The sequence below is a fragment of the Lissotriton vulgaris genome, chromosome 7 (genome assembly GCF_964263255.1).
Source record: "Lissotriton vulgaris chromosome 7, aLisVul1.2, whole genome shotgun sequence".
NCBI classification, from domain to species: Eukaryota; Metazoa; Chordata; class Amphibia; order Caudata; family Salamandridae; genus Lissotriton; species Lissotriton vulgaris.
This window is the reverse complement of record NC_141695.1, coordinates 1,751,003,586-1,751,017,571: the sequence shown is the minus strand read 5'-3', so window position 1 is coordinate 1,751,017,571 and position 13,986 is coordinate 1,751,003,586. Positions and strand designations below refer to the sequence as shown.

The following is a 13,986-nucleotide window of genomic DNA, read 5'->3' as shown; positions in this document are numbered from 1 at the left end:
GGTGACAGAAGATGGCACTGCTGTGGTCTACGTTGTATTGTTCAGTGTTTGATAAAAATCTTCCACTGCTGCTGAAATCTGTATTCATTCCCCTTGTGTAAGCAAAAGCTCGTACTGTTATCCCTACAATACCTGATCCCCGAGTTAAGTTTGCATTGCTGCTTCGTTACTCTGCCTGGAGGTGCGTGGACGCCTGTATGGGCTTGTGTGTGTGGCTGAGATATGTTTGCACCACTCTGCCAGGAGCTTGAAGGGTGTGGCTGTGTGTGCATTTCTGTAAAACTGCTTTTCTTCCAACTTCAGTACCTACTCTGCACTGATGGAAGCATTCACTACTACTCCCCGTACTGTCTGTTCTGTGTGTGAAAATCTTACACTATTGCTATCTGTGCCATACGTCTTTAGTAAACAACAGACGGGTGCACTGGAGCTGTCCTGTCTGCACCTATTCTCAGTATGTGTACGCCTGCATTCATGTTGCTTGTACTGTATTTTTCTGGGTATGTGAGGGAGCCTTGCAGCGATATTTCAGTGTGCCACTGAAGCATGTTCTGTGTGCGGAAAGCTTGCAGTACTTGCTCTGTATCCAAGGAAAGACTGCAGTGCTGCTGCCCTGGTTCCGTGTGTTAGAAAAACTGTTGTTATTTGTGAAGGTCGACTCTTTATTCAAAGCAATAATGGACTGTGCAGCCTGCGCTGCTCCTGTTCTGAATGTAATGAAGATTAATCAGCCCCCTGAACAGCAGTGGGATCTTCCTTCACTAACAGAACAGGTGCAACATCATTAACATTAGCAGCCCTGTGGGATTCTTGGCCTGCACTTCTCAGATCTGTTCCTCAAGAAGATGAAGTCAGGAATGTGTGGAAGGGTCTTACAGTCCACGTGGCCCTCAGGTGCAACCACCTGACCCCAGGAATGGAAATGTGGAGCCATCTTAATCTCTCCCGGACCAGCTGCTCACAGGGGACCACAGTGAACCAGCATGGAGGGTTGGACAGGCCCACTCCAAGGTTGCGTGAGAGGATGAAAGAAATGCAGGGACCCCCTGCAGAGGTGTTCTGAACCCTCCCAAAACTTGCAAATGCCTAAGTGAAGATGGAGGGGTTGCAGAAGCGAGAGCCACATGCTGCATCTGTTAAAGGTTACAGTCTTGCTGGAAGTAAGAGGAACACAGTACAAGTGAGAAGAAAATGTCACAGAAGGGATTTGTGTGGTGTGAGGAAAGCTCATATGATCCCCAAAACAGAAGAAAGCATACTCAAGACGTCTTTATTTTTTGTGCAGTCTGTAAAACAAACAGCTTGCCTTTAAGTGATGCCACTACAAACAAATTAAACTATGAGAGTAACAGTCTTGCAAGTGAGCAACAGCAATAAAATGTGGAGGGGGAGCCGTCTGGCTAACACTATTGGAAGTTCTTTCTGGATCTATATAAGATGCCCTATCAGTTTCCTGCTGACAGTGGGACCCTGGCCTGCAGTTCCTTTATTTGGAGTACTTCAACAGACATATACTATCAGTGGAGGACTGTAGGGTTCTGCATGGCTCATCTTATTTGGTGGATTGTTTTCCATTTGATTTTTATTGTGGGTATCTCTAGCGTGTCCACTGGTGGCATTTGACTCACAAACATCCTACTGGCAGAGGTCTGTCTTCGACACCTTCCATTGATGGGATCAGCCTGGCTGTTCCCATTGATGGTGCTGTGCTCCTCCACCCATTATGCCGGCTTATTCTATATGTTTTGGCCATGGTTTCTCACACTGCTTCAGTACGTCTCTCTTTGTATACTGCTATTTGCATGTCTCTCTGGATCCTAGTAGTGAGGTCATCTATTTCCACTGGTGGAATTTGTTTTGTTGTTCCCGTCGTGCTGCCTGACTAACTTTGGCCTTCCCACAGGTGCGAGTGGGCCTCTGTCAGGACTTTCCCATTAGTAGAGTGCTTCTCTCTTTGCCTCCTGTGTGCTAAATTGATAGGTTCTGTCTTTGCCACTCTAATTTACCATCTCTATGCTCCCATTGGTGGAGGGTCTCTGCGTGTGAGCAAATCAGTACGGGTGTCAACCAGTCTACTAAAACTGGAATGTTGTCGGTCTCATCCAGTCTGCTAAAACTGGAATGTTGTCGGTCTCATCCAGTCGGCTAAAACTGTTATGTTGTCGGTCTCATCCAGTCGGCTAAAACAGGAATGTTGTCGGTCTTATCCAGTCGGCTAAAACTGGAATGTTCTCCACCTGGCTTCTGGGAAGGGTGTCTATGGCTCCTCCCATCGGTCTCCAGCCCCCCTCCACTTGTGAAGTTTGCCTCTCTTGCTCTTCTCCTTGGTGGTCTCTGCCTCTCTAGCTCCTTCCTGTGGTGAGGTCTATACCTGACTCCTCCCACTGCTGGGGTGTATCTCTAGCACCTCCTACTGGAAAAACCTGTCGCTACTCCTACTGGCTGGGTCCATCACTGGCACCTCCCATTGGTACGCTCCTCCTATTGGCGGGATTTGGTTCTCTGGCTCCTCCCACTGGGCGGGTTCTACATTTGGTCCGTCAATTTGTGGAGGCAATGCTTGTTCCAATTGGTGGGTTCTGTCCCTCAGGCACCGCCCACTGCTGGGGTATTCCTCTGTGCCCCTTGGTAATAGCATGCACTGTTTCTACAGCTCCCCATATTAGTGAATGGACTCTGCAGCCCCTCTGCCTGCCAGGGGTTCCCCTCTCCTATTGGCTGCCCGCAGGCAGGGGTGCTGTCACTCACCTGCCCCGGCCCCGCTGCTCCACACACTCCGCAGTCTGTTTTACTCCAGAACACAAAATGGTGAATGAAGCAGGAACAGCTGTGAGAAGCAGACCAATCACAGCCCACACGAGAAGCACTGACAAAGCTCGCATCCAATCACACCCTAGAGACCGCAGAGAGACAAATACAGTAACCTATGCGAGACCAGTGGGCAAGCGAGTAGGTGGAGTTTAGACGAGAAGCGCCTACAGTAACCAATGGGAGTGGGGTAAGAGGGGCTACTAAGAGCCAATCAGCGCATTGTGAGGAACAGCTTGTTTACCAGAGTGTTATGCGCATGCGTTGTAGTGAGCGCTATGTGCACTGGGATCTGTGGTCTTTTGTAGAGTTCCAAGCTAGAAAACCAAACCATATAGGAAACCATAGAGACTACAGCTCCCAGCAACAATAGCGCGCGGGTTTCGGAGCCAGGAAAACTCTGGGAAAAGCCCCGGGGGTCCTGTCGGAGCTCAGGCAAGAGGCGTGCGGGCAGGTTGGGGGTGCTAAGAAGGTACCCCTTGCACCTAACGGGATTTGCCGAGCACGCGCTGCGCGCACACTCACCCGCTTCCTGTCAGCCTGTCACTCGGCTTTCCCCGCGCGCACCACCAGCGCTCAGCAACAGCCAGCCCGGACATCGGCCAATCACAGGGCTGCCTGCGTGTTACGTCACGCGGTGACCTCATCAGCATCCACGCGCACGGCCGACACCTCCACCCACACCGAGGGGAGAGAACGCGCTGTTGCCGGTTGACGTCACCGTTCCGCGTGCCCATTGGCCCATCAGGAATACAGCGGCTTCCAATCGGCGTCGTTCCAAGAGTATTGACGTGGGCAGCTCGTGTTGTTGGCCGAGCCTGGGAAGGGGCGTGGCCTGGGACGCGCGAGGAGGCCGTGGAGTGAGTACACACGGCTGTAGTAAAGTTATCTGGGCCCAGCAGCAGGGCGCGCGCCCGAGGGCGGCGCGAGGATCCCGGAAGCAGGACCGCGCCTTTATTGATGCGGTTGTAAGTGATGCCGAGAGACTACCCGAATACCAATGGCGCAGATATATTAACAATGATACAATCCATTGGCTACAGGTACGAAGCAAATTCTATGTCGGACCGAAGGCAAGGGTTATGCATCACTTTATTCACTTTTTATTGTGACAGCAGTTGTTTCACAGGTCATTCCTCAAATACAATAACTTGAAAACTACATTTCCCAGAATGTTTGGGAAAACAAGTAAAGCATCCCTCAGTTCACCAGTGACCAATTCAAGCAAGGTATACGGAGATTGACATTCCTCTTCCTTCACAGCTTGATATATGTGCAACCTTGCTCAGTCAAACTCGATTTGTAAAGTGCTGCTTATCAGCCATGAGTGTATCCAGGCGCTGGGGGCTGCTGCTGGGTGTAGTCAGGTGAACAGCCTGGTCTTTAAGCTGGTATATTACTGTCTTTCGTTGATACATTTTAGATTGTTTTTTTGCAGTGTTTGTGATTATATTTTTCCTGTAAAGAGGCGTGTTCTCTCTGCTGCTCACTCACCATGCCTTACGCTGAGAGGTTCAATTTCGACAGCCCATATATGGGGTGCTATTTTTTGCCAGCTGAGGGGGCTGCATATTCAATCATAAGGGAAAATTATAGTATAGTATAAAATGGCTGCAAAGAGATCTGAAATTCCTGGGGAGCCCCCCTTTTTCCTAGGATCCCACTGGTCTCTGAGGAGCTTGAACCTAGGAAAGCTTCTAAAAAGCGTGACACATGGCACCTCAAAGGCTTCGAGAGATGAAGTAAGTAGTTCTTTATTGCTTAACAAAAGCCATTTTAATTAATATAATAAATAAAAATAATTCCCAAATTCGCCAATGAATATACAAATGTACACACAAAAAATGATTCTATGGTTACATGCCGCACTAGAACATTGATACCACATAGTCACATCTTTTATCGCAGTTGCTCAATCATAAATCAAAGGGTCCGGAGCTTGTCTGGCTACAAGATGGCCGCTGCCTGAGCGAGCTCCGTAACCCATCTGCACAATCCTTCAACATCTGTGAGGAAAAATTGCACTAGACCTGCCGCCATTTAAAGCTCTTGGAAGGCGCTACCCGGCAGTGCATCTGTTGCTGCTAGCGGGCTGCTGGCAGCCGGTAGTGAGGGAGTTTTGTTAGAGGCTTAACTGGGTACACCTGGCCTTGTCGGCAGGCGCTGGAGAGAGTTGCGCCTAACTATTCAGCAAGTTGCTGCAGACTGGGTAGACGGACCAGGGGAGTGGCGCTGCCTGGTCCTGGTCGAGTGCGCGGTCAAGCGCCTTCTGGTGGATTGCTGCAGTTTGCTGCATGTGTGAGCCCACTCCTCGTGGTAAGATGGTGGCAAAGTATCTGGAAGGCCGGCGCCCCTGGTTCTGATGCGGTCCGGGGATTGAGACCCTGCACGGCGAACGGATGTCGGTGAGGGACGACACCATTTACTGGTGAGCAGTGAAGCGGCTCCTGCAGAACGCATTGCAGGACGGGGTGACTTGCTGGGGTCCCTACTGTGGAATATACACGCGGGGAGCTCCTACTTCCCTTCAGTCCCACAATAAACTGGCGCACTCACCTGACGTCTGTGGTCCTTACTGAGTAGGCCAGGCCCTACGGAAATATGGGCAGGGTGGACTAATCCCAGCCTAAGCTGCAGTTTGAGCAGCGTAAGTCGAGGCATAAGGATGGAGGTGCTGACATGGCCCCTGCTGGTCAGAAGGACACTGTTGAGTAGTCTGAAGGGGACATTCGCCAAATACTGACAGCCATGCAGAAAAGCTTGTCCACTATCAATGGGAAAATGGACTCCCTGGCCTATCGGATGCACCGCATGTCTGAGCGTATCGACAAACAAAAATGCTGAGCACCTGGGCATGGCAGAGAGACAGGTGTCTGTGGTAGAGGACGCCCAAATGGAGACAGACAATGCTCAGAAGCAGATGAGGAAACTCCTCACAGCCCTGCAAGACAAGGCGGAAGATTTGGAGGCCAGATCGAGGGGCTGCAATAACGCATCACAGGCTTTCCTGAATTCTATTGCCAGGGGCAATATGGAGTACACATGGCTAGTGCAGGTTGTGTAGATCTGGCAGATGTTACTAGGAATAGTGCAATGGCGCGGTAAGAGTCTGCTTTCTTAACTGGAATATTGGGGGACTTAATTATTTTAGGAAACTGCGCAAAGTTGTTGCTTACCTTACACGGCACAAGATTGATATTGCTTTACTCCAGGAGACTCATCCGCCCACGGACTGTAATATGCTCACCCGACTACACAGACTCTTCCATGCGGCAGGGTTCACTACACACGCTAGGGGGTATTCACCTGGGTTAACCCGAGATAAGATATTAAGCTAGAGGCACCCGAAGCTGACCCCGGGGGCAGGTATGTGCTATCGAGGTGTCACAGCGGGGAGTAAACTTGCATATAGTCAACATTTACAGATCTAACTATGATAAGATCATCATGGTGTGGCTCACTGGTTAGAGGCGGCAGACCCGGGAGCAGAGGACGGCCCGGGACCAGGGTTCAATTCCCGACGCGGCAGGGTCGTGGACCAGGGTCAGCGAACTCGATTATTCTCAGCTCAGTGCCTAATCTAACCAGGGATCACACTCGGCAACTCTGGGCATTAGCTTGCCTCATCTCCACAATCGCCCCCCACATACGCCGGGGATGCCTGGTTTCACCTTGGAGATACCCAGTAGGGACCATCTCACAGGGAAAGCCAGGACGGGTTCCCCAGTGGTCTATTCCGCAGAGATACTCCTTCGGGAGTCGATTCTGGCGCGTTAGAAACCCACAATTAATTCAATTAATAACCTGCAGTTTTACCATGATTTACTTGAACGTACAAGTGTGGAGACCGCCCTGTCACAATTATGGGGGGGCCCAATTGTGTTCGGGAGCCGACGCTGGAATTCTCCAGGGGCCGTACGCGGCGTCCCTCGGCTGCAGCCAGAGCTATATATGACACCGCTACTCAATTAGGTCTGCTGGATATCTGACAGACTTGCTCTCCGGGAGTGGGGGGTTTCACCCATTACTCGACCCGCAGGACCTTCAGACTAGAATCGATTATTGGTTTATTTCTAGATCCCTGTTCCCTCAGGTGCGCACTTGCTCAACATTTCCCCGTTCTTTATCCGATCACTCCCAAGGAGATTGAGAGTTTTTAATTCTCCTCTCTGCCCTTTGATCCTCTGCTGCCTCCTTCCTTCCTGTGTCACGCCCTCCGTTCCCCCGCAGCCCTCCCCATGCTGGTTTTCCAACTCCCGCCTTCCAGCTGCACGTCCCTCGCCCCTGGCCTATTTAATGGTGGCCGCTGCGCGGACGTCTCAGCAGGACCTCTGACCTCCTGGTCAGTGACCCAGCTTCGCTGACTGTGCGTCCACCGCTGCCTTCCCACTCCTCTGCCTGGTAGGGGTTCCAGATACCCTGGTGCCCTATTTTCTGTTTGGCTGTTTATTTTTATTTGCCTGCTTGTATTCTCGCCTCAGTTCTGCCTTAGTTTAATTTTAATTCACTTCTCTGCCCATCGATCCTCTGCTGCCTCCTTCCTTCCTGTGTCGCGCACTCTGTGCCCCCGAGGCCCCTCCCCCTTGTTGGTTTTCCCGCTCCTGCTTCCCAGCTGCACTTCCCTCCCCCTCCCCTATTTAATGGGGGCCGCTGGCGCGCCAAATGCAAGCCAATTTGTGCGCATGTGTTGCCCGCGACCAGTGCCAGGGACCCTGGTTCTCCGAACACCCACCTGTACGACTCGCACTCAACCCAGGAAGGTACAACAACTGCCAGCTGTTGATGCTGAACACCACCCACGGCCGCCACCCCCATGCCAGACGCCTACACCACCGAAGCCCTGAAGTGTATCCTCAACGTGAGCTCCCTATACAGACACGCCATAGAGATCTGGGACCTCCTCGACACCCTCTCGCCAGATGTCGCTTTTTTCATAGAGACCTGGACAAATGCCGCCCCGACATTGCCACCACAATTCCCGATGGATACAAGATCCAGAGGAAGGACCGCCCAGGAGGGGGTCTCGCCATCGCACACAAGAGCTCCCTCTGACTCTCCACCCCCATCATGAGCAACTCCCTCGCCAACACCAAACACCTCCACTTCCAGATCCAGACCTGCCCCAGGACCACGCTTCACGGCACTCTTGCTTACAGATCCCCAGGGCCTCACGCTTCTTTCGCTGCCACCATAGCCAACCTCATCGCACCCCACGCCATCGCCTCCACGGACTACATACTCATCAGAGACCTGAACTTCCACATGGACAACCGCAGCAACCCAGACTCCACCGCCCTCCTGGACATCCTCGCCAACCTCGGATTGAAGCAGCTTGTCACTAGCCCCACCCTCAAGGCCAGACACATCTTCGACCTCATCTTCGCCGTAGGGACCAACATCCACTCCAGTCACACCTCGGAGCCCCTCTGGACAGACCACAGCTGCGTACACTTCTTCAACACCACCACCGCACACAAGCTCACCGAGCCCATCACAAAATTCACAGAGGAGCACCTCAACTCCACCCTCATCCACGGCCCCCCCTCCGCCACAACCAACGCCAATTCTGCAGCCAACAGGGCCGTTTCTGCCATTAGGCAAGACTAGGCGGCCGCCTAGGGCGACAAAAGGGGGAGGGTGGCATAAAACATTAATTTGGGAATCCCGGCCAAGTGAATCGGGAGTGGCACCTTTCCTATATTACTATTTTTCAGAAATGAACTGCCTAGTGCTACCGCACCCACTCCTCCTTACTGTTAGTGCCACTGACATGACACCTTTTGACGGCCCTGCGGCATTATTTGCAAAGGATCACAATGTTCTTTCATCTTGAATTGGCGCCCTCCGCCACAGATGGGCGGCTGGCGCCTGTCAGGTCGGTGCACTTGGACAGACTCAGAGTATAACCCACCTCTCACACATGACTGCGCCCCGGAGACTACTGACTTCGTAATAGTTGCAAAAGTGATGCAGTTCCGCAGCGCACCGTGTTGGTACAAAGCGAGCTTTTATTTCAAAATGCCAGCCTGGGCTGCTGCCTGAGCCAAACCCCCTGTCTCTTCAGGCCCGGCAGAGCCCCGAGGGTGAGGTCGGCGTATGGAGGTTTGTGCCCCTGGTGAAGCACCTCACCCTCCACTACGTTGAGAGCAGGGGCGTGCGGGGTCTTTGGTACCCAAAAAACTGGAGCCACAACTGGGAGAAGGCAGACGCAGACCTCCGGCGGGTAGGTGAGTCCAGGGCAGAGGGGCACACAGTGTAAGTGTGTCCAGATTAGCAGGCGACACAACGCAGAGTACACACTGTGCACTAGCTGGACAAGCAGTGCACTGTGTGTACAGGATAAGTGTGGCCTGCCGTGCAATTGTGCAGTGTATGTCCAGGGTAGTAGGGCATGTTGGGCCCGCAGTGTATGTGTGTCAAGAACCGCAAGGCCCGTAAGGCCCGTAAATACAGTGTGTGTTCAAGATTACCGGGAATGCCGGCCAGGGTGTCAAGTCCCGCAGTCAGTGTGTGTCCGGTATAGCTGGTAACGCAGGGCAGAGTGTGCTCACAATAGAACATGAATTGCAGAATTTGTCCCGACTTGGAGTATAAACGTGACGGCAGTATTAGAACGCCCTTGCATCCGGACAGGGCTCTCAGGGGACCTCTTCAGCAGTACTGCCCTGCAGAGGACCCTCTCGCATCTCACTACCCGGATCCGGCAGGACTTCCAGTCTTGCAAGCTCCTCAGCGTGTGCAGGTAGGAGTCCCTTCCCAGTGTGACACGCTCACCCCCTCCTTCGGACAATGTCACTATTCCTGTCTCAACATCTTCTACCCCGTGCCCTCTTGCCAACTATACCCCAGTCACACCACCTCCTTCTAGCCCTGTCACACCCATCTCGCTCTTGCTCCCTCACACCCTCCGCTTGCTGCCTGTCATGCCTCCCTCCCTCTACCTCCTCTTATTCTGTGATGTCCTGTCGGGGATCCTTAGGACTTGTGGGGGGCTCTCCCTAGGGCTCACATTATTGAAATTTCTGCATCCTGTCTATCCTATCTGGACTTGGAGTACTGATTTTCACCTTCCTTATCAGGCGCTGCGTCCCATCACATGGTAACCGCATGTGGCCTTCACGCATGATGGGGAAATACTTCCCACATAAGATAAAGAACAAAGACAAAACCCTTCCAACCACATACCATACATGGCTTAGTTTATGTCCATGTAGATGAGTGCCTCAGTGCCACACATAAGGGTTGTAGGTGCCATATATTGGGGAGAGGATGTAGCCTTATGGCTAGAGCGGTCGACCTCAAAGCTGACAAACCGGGTTCGAGTCTTGGCATTGACGCTCAACATCCTGTGATTCTGGGCAAATCACTTAATCTTCCTGTGCCTAACAAAAACAAAATGCGTCCATCTGTAACGAAACTGGTTCTCATGAGAAACGTTCTGATACCTGATATCCTCGGGCCTAGTTCACGCTATATAAAATGCTAAAAATATATATATATATATATATATATATATATATATATCTGTTACAATACAGGATCACTGGGGCTCTTCATCTACGTTCCCAGTGGTTGTGTTTGTCGAGTCCCTGGGGCTCCTGAGATCGCTGAGTCCTGGCCTCCTTTTCTAGGGTTCCTCTAGGCGTCTGTTTTGGAGCCACAGGGGCACTTCTTCTGGGTCCCTTTGGCTCCTACTGCAGGGTCTTTGAATTTCATCTTCTGTGGTGACCTCTGTACTTCCACTCGAGTCCTCCTGTATGTTCCTTTTTTGAGGTCCCACTGCACACCTCTTCAACAGCCTGTGTGTTCTTAGTGTAGGTCCCCTGTCTGCTACACGTCTTCAGTTCCCAACATATTCTCTTATGTAATGGTTATCTGTTAAATAACCTTAGGTAGAACACTGGTTAAACCTTCATAATTCCAACACGTTTTTGGGGGGAGGTCCTTCTAGCCAGGATGACAGGGGGAGAGAGTGATGGTAGTAAAAGGGAGAGGGCGGCATTTTTCAATTCTCGCCTAGGGTGGCAAAACACCTAGAAACGGCCCTGGCAGCCAAGGAACTTCACTGCTGGATCACCAGCTGTGCAGACAAGCTTGCACCTCTCTGCCACCCGACAGACAACACCCCCTGTAGGTTGTCTGGTTCACCTCCGACCTCCAAGAAGCCAAGTGTTCCTGCAGAAGGCTTGATAAACGGAGGAACGGCAAAACCACAGAATACCAGAACACCTACAAGAACGCCATGATAGAATACCACCTATGCATATGTGGCATAGGTGTGTGACAGGGTGGGTCGCACAACCGAGGAACAAACCCAAGAGTTGGACTGGTGGACAGTGGTCCCGCTTTTACCTGCTTCTGTCCCCTCTCTGCAGCGGCCCGCTCCATACCCCCAGGAGGACAGGCCCGTAAAAGATGACACTCACCGTTGGCGTCACGAGGAGTTGGAGGAGCCTGGTACCTTTAACTGGGAGGATACATATGACGCGTACCCGCCCCTAGTCAGCGTCGCTACACGGACCGCGTCAAAAGGAGGAGGAACCCCGGAAGCGACGGATGGCGTTTCCCCGGAGGAGAGAGTGCTACATTGCGAAGGGAAGAGTTGGAGAAGATCGAGAGAGGAGGAGAAGGACGAGACGGACCCGAATTGGAAGACCAGAGTGGACCCTGAGAAGCCAGGAGGCCACCGACTTCACGAGTCGCCCCGCCGCACTCCCGCGGAAGGAGCTTGGCTCCAACAGGTACGGGGCAAAGTAGCGGGTTGGGTGGGACGCGTGCCCAACCTACGGAGTAGCCTGTATATATATTTGTAAAGCCCCGTCTATAGTCTCTCAAACCCCCCCTTCCTTCCTCACGAGCACTAGTGAACCCCACGTACGGAAGGCTGTATATCACTTGCGCACTGGGTTTCCCTCACTCCCGGCCCGACTTCTCCAGAGCCCAAAACCTTATCTAACCCGACCCTATCTCTTTCCCTTCTCTCCTGGTTGCCGAGCCTGACGGAGGACGGACCTACCCACCCTCTACAACCTGGATCCTCTACGGAAACCCCAGCAACAGACCCGGCAGCCTTTGCTCGAGAGCGAATAACCAGCAGAAGAAGGAAGTCATACATAAAAATAAAACCCTCTCTGAAATCTCTACTTAAGGTCTCAGACTCAGTCTCTTCGGCACCGGCCACCCCGGTACAAGTGGTATCAGAAGTGGGATTTCCACCACAGCCCATCTGTGAGATCGAGATGGACGCCCTAAAACAGCACATGATAAAAGGACAGAAAAAGCTCGAGTGGGCAGTAGAGCGACAGCTATCCTCAGCCTAGGCAGATCTGGAACTGTTTAGGAACACCGTTACTGCTTACATCGAAAGCCTGAAAAATGTGCCGCCTCCATCCGTGTCGGCTCAAGTAGAAGGAAGGAGCCATACCCCTCACCCTTCAGGTATTGCGCTACATAAGTATGTGTCCGGTGAGGATCCGGATGCCTTTATGCTGAATTTCGAAAGGGCGGCCAGGGCTTTGGGATGGCCAGAGGAGAAATGGCCCTTCTTCCTGGCGCCTCTCCTGACCGATGAAGCTCATTCGGCCTACCAGGCCGCCAACCCCTTGAGGAATACTCCATATACAGTGATTAAAGAGGTCATTTTAGAACACCTCGGACTTGATCAAGAGGCATACCGAGTTCGGTTTAGAAAGGAAAGGAGGGTCCCTGGAAAGAATCCCAAAACCCTCTTTTTCCGTTTAAAAATGGCCACGACAAATGATTGAAACCCGAGTCTTGTAGTAAGGAAGATATACTGAACAAAATATACCTGGAGCAATTTATGTAAGCCCTCCCCTATGCTTCCCAGAGGTGGCTCCGACAGCATTCAGGAATCGACATAGAACAGGCCATCAGAATGGCTGCCAACTATGCACGGGCGCCGCCTAGGAACACTGGTTGGGAAAATGAGAAGGCCAGCAAACATGCACCGCCTCCAAAAACAGACAAGAAACCAAAGCAGGGTATAGAAACAAGGAGACATAACCCCCCTGGAATAGTGTCCCCCCTCTTAGGAGGACCCCAACGCTTCGAATGTGGCGAGTGGGGCCACATCGCACGGTTGTGTCCCAGAAAGCGACCTCCGGATGAGCTGATGGAAGTGGGGTACCTTCCCAAGACTGTACTATACTCTGCCGAAATGGGTGCTTCATTCTATGTGAGTATGAGGATGAATGGCTGTACGGTAAGAGCCCTCCTTGATTCAGGGTGCAGGCAGTCAGTGGTACAAGAACGATTTGTCCTCCCCCGCCAGTATGTCCCTGAAACAATAGTTCACATACGCTGTGTCCATGGGGATGTTAAGCCCTATCCTATAGCGTTGATCACCCTGACCCATGTAGACAAAGGCCCTTGTACTGTAAAAGTAGGAGTGGTAGACTCTCTCCCAGAGGACGTAATTCTAGGGGTGGACAACCCTGAGTTCCTCTCCCTCTTTAGGAATTCCCTGAACCAGCCAAAACACCAAGGGGGTGGGCCCATTCCTGCTCTCATAAGGCCAGAACCATGGGTCCTAGACCGTACTTTTAGATTTGCCCAGGTTGGTGATAGATCCCTGTACAACGCCTGGGAGAACGCCCATGCCTCTAAGGGGGCTGAACAGCAAGTTTTCCCCAGGTTTGTCATCAAGAAGGACTTGCTATATCGGCAATCCCATGAGGGGAGCTAACCCCAGTTTTTAGTACCCTTGTCTTTTCGAGAACAGGTGTTATTCGTTGCAGACGCACACCTCACTGCAGGTCATGCCAGGAAGGAAAAGGCCACGAAGAGTATACTAAGACATTTTTTTGGGCCAGGCATATACAAGGATGTACAAGAATATTGCACCAAATGTGAAATCTGTCAGAGACTAAATACTCACCGACCCAGGGCATCTCATTTGCAACCATTACTCATCATTGGAGTACCGTTTGAGTGGGTCGGCATGGACTTAATAGCCCCCCTGCCAAAATCATCAAAAGGACACCTATACGCTCTTGTTATAGTGGATTATGCCACCAGGTTCATTGAAGCATTCCAGTTAAGAACTCCCACCACTTCTAATGTTGCGGAAAAGTTTGTACAGCGGTTTGCGAGAGTCGGATTCCCTAAAGAAGTACGAACGGACCAGGGCACGCCGTTTACGTCTCGACTAATGAGAGA

The 13,986-nt window shown here is 51.9% G+C and overlaps 1 protein-coding gene across 2 annotated transcripts in view; it reads right to left on the bottom strand.

Moving 5' to 3' along the window:
* Positions 1-3,466, bottom strand: part of CIC (capicua transcriptional repressor) — a 445,344-nt gene extending 441,878 nt beyond the window's left edge. For both annotated transcript variants that reach the window (XM_086933054.1, XM_086933055.1), the window contains exon 1: positions 3,334-3,466. The gene's annotated coding sequence lies outside the window, so the exon portion shown is untranslated. The remainder of the gene's footprint in view (positions 1-3,333) is intronic.
* Positions 3,467-13,986: the final 10,520 nt, after the last annotated feature.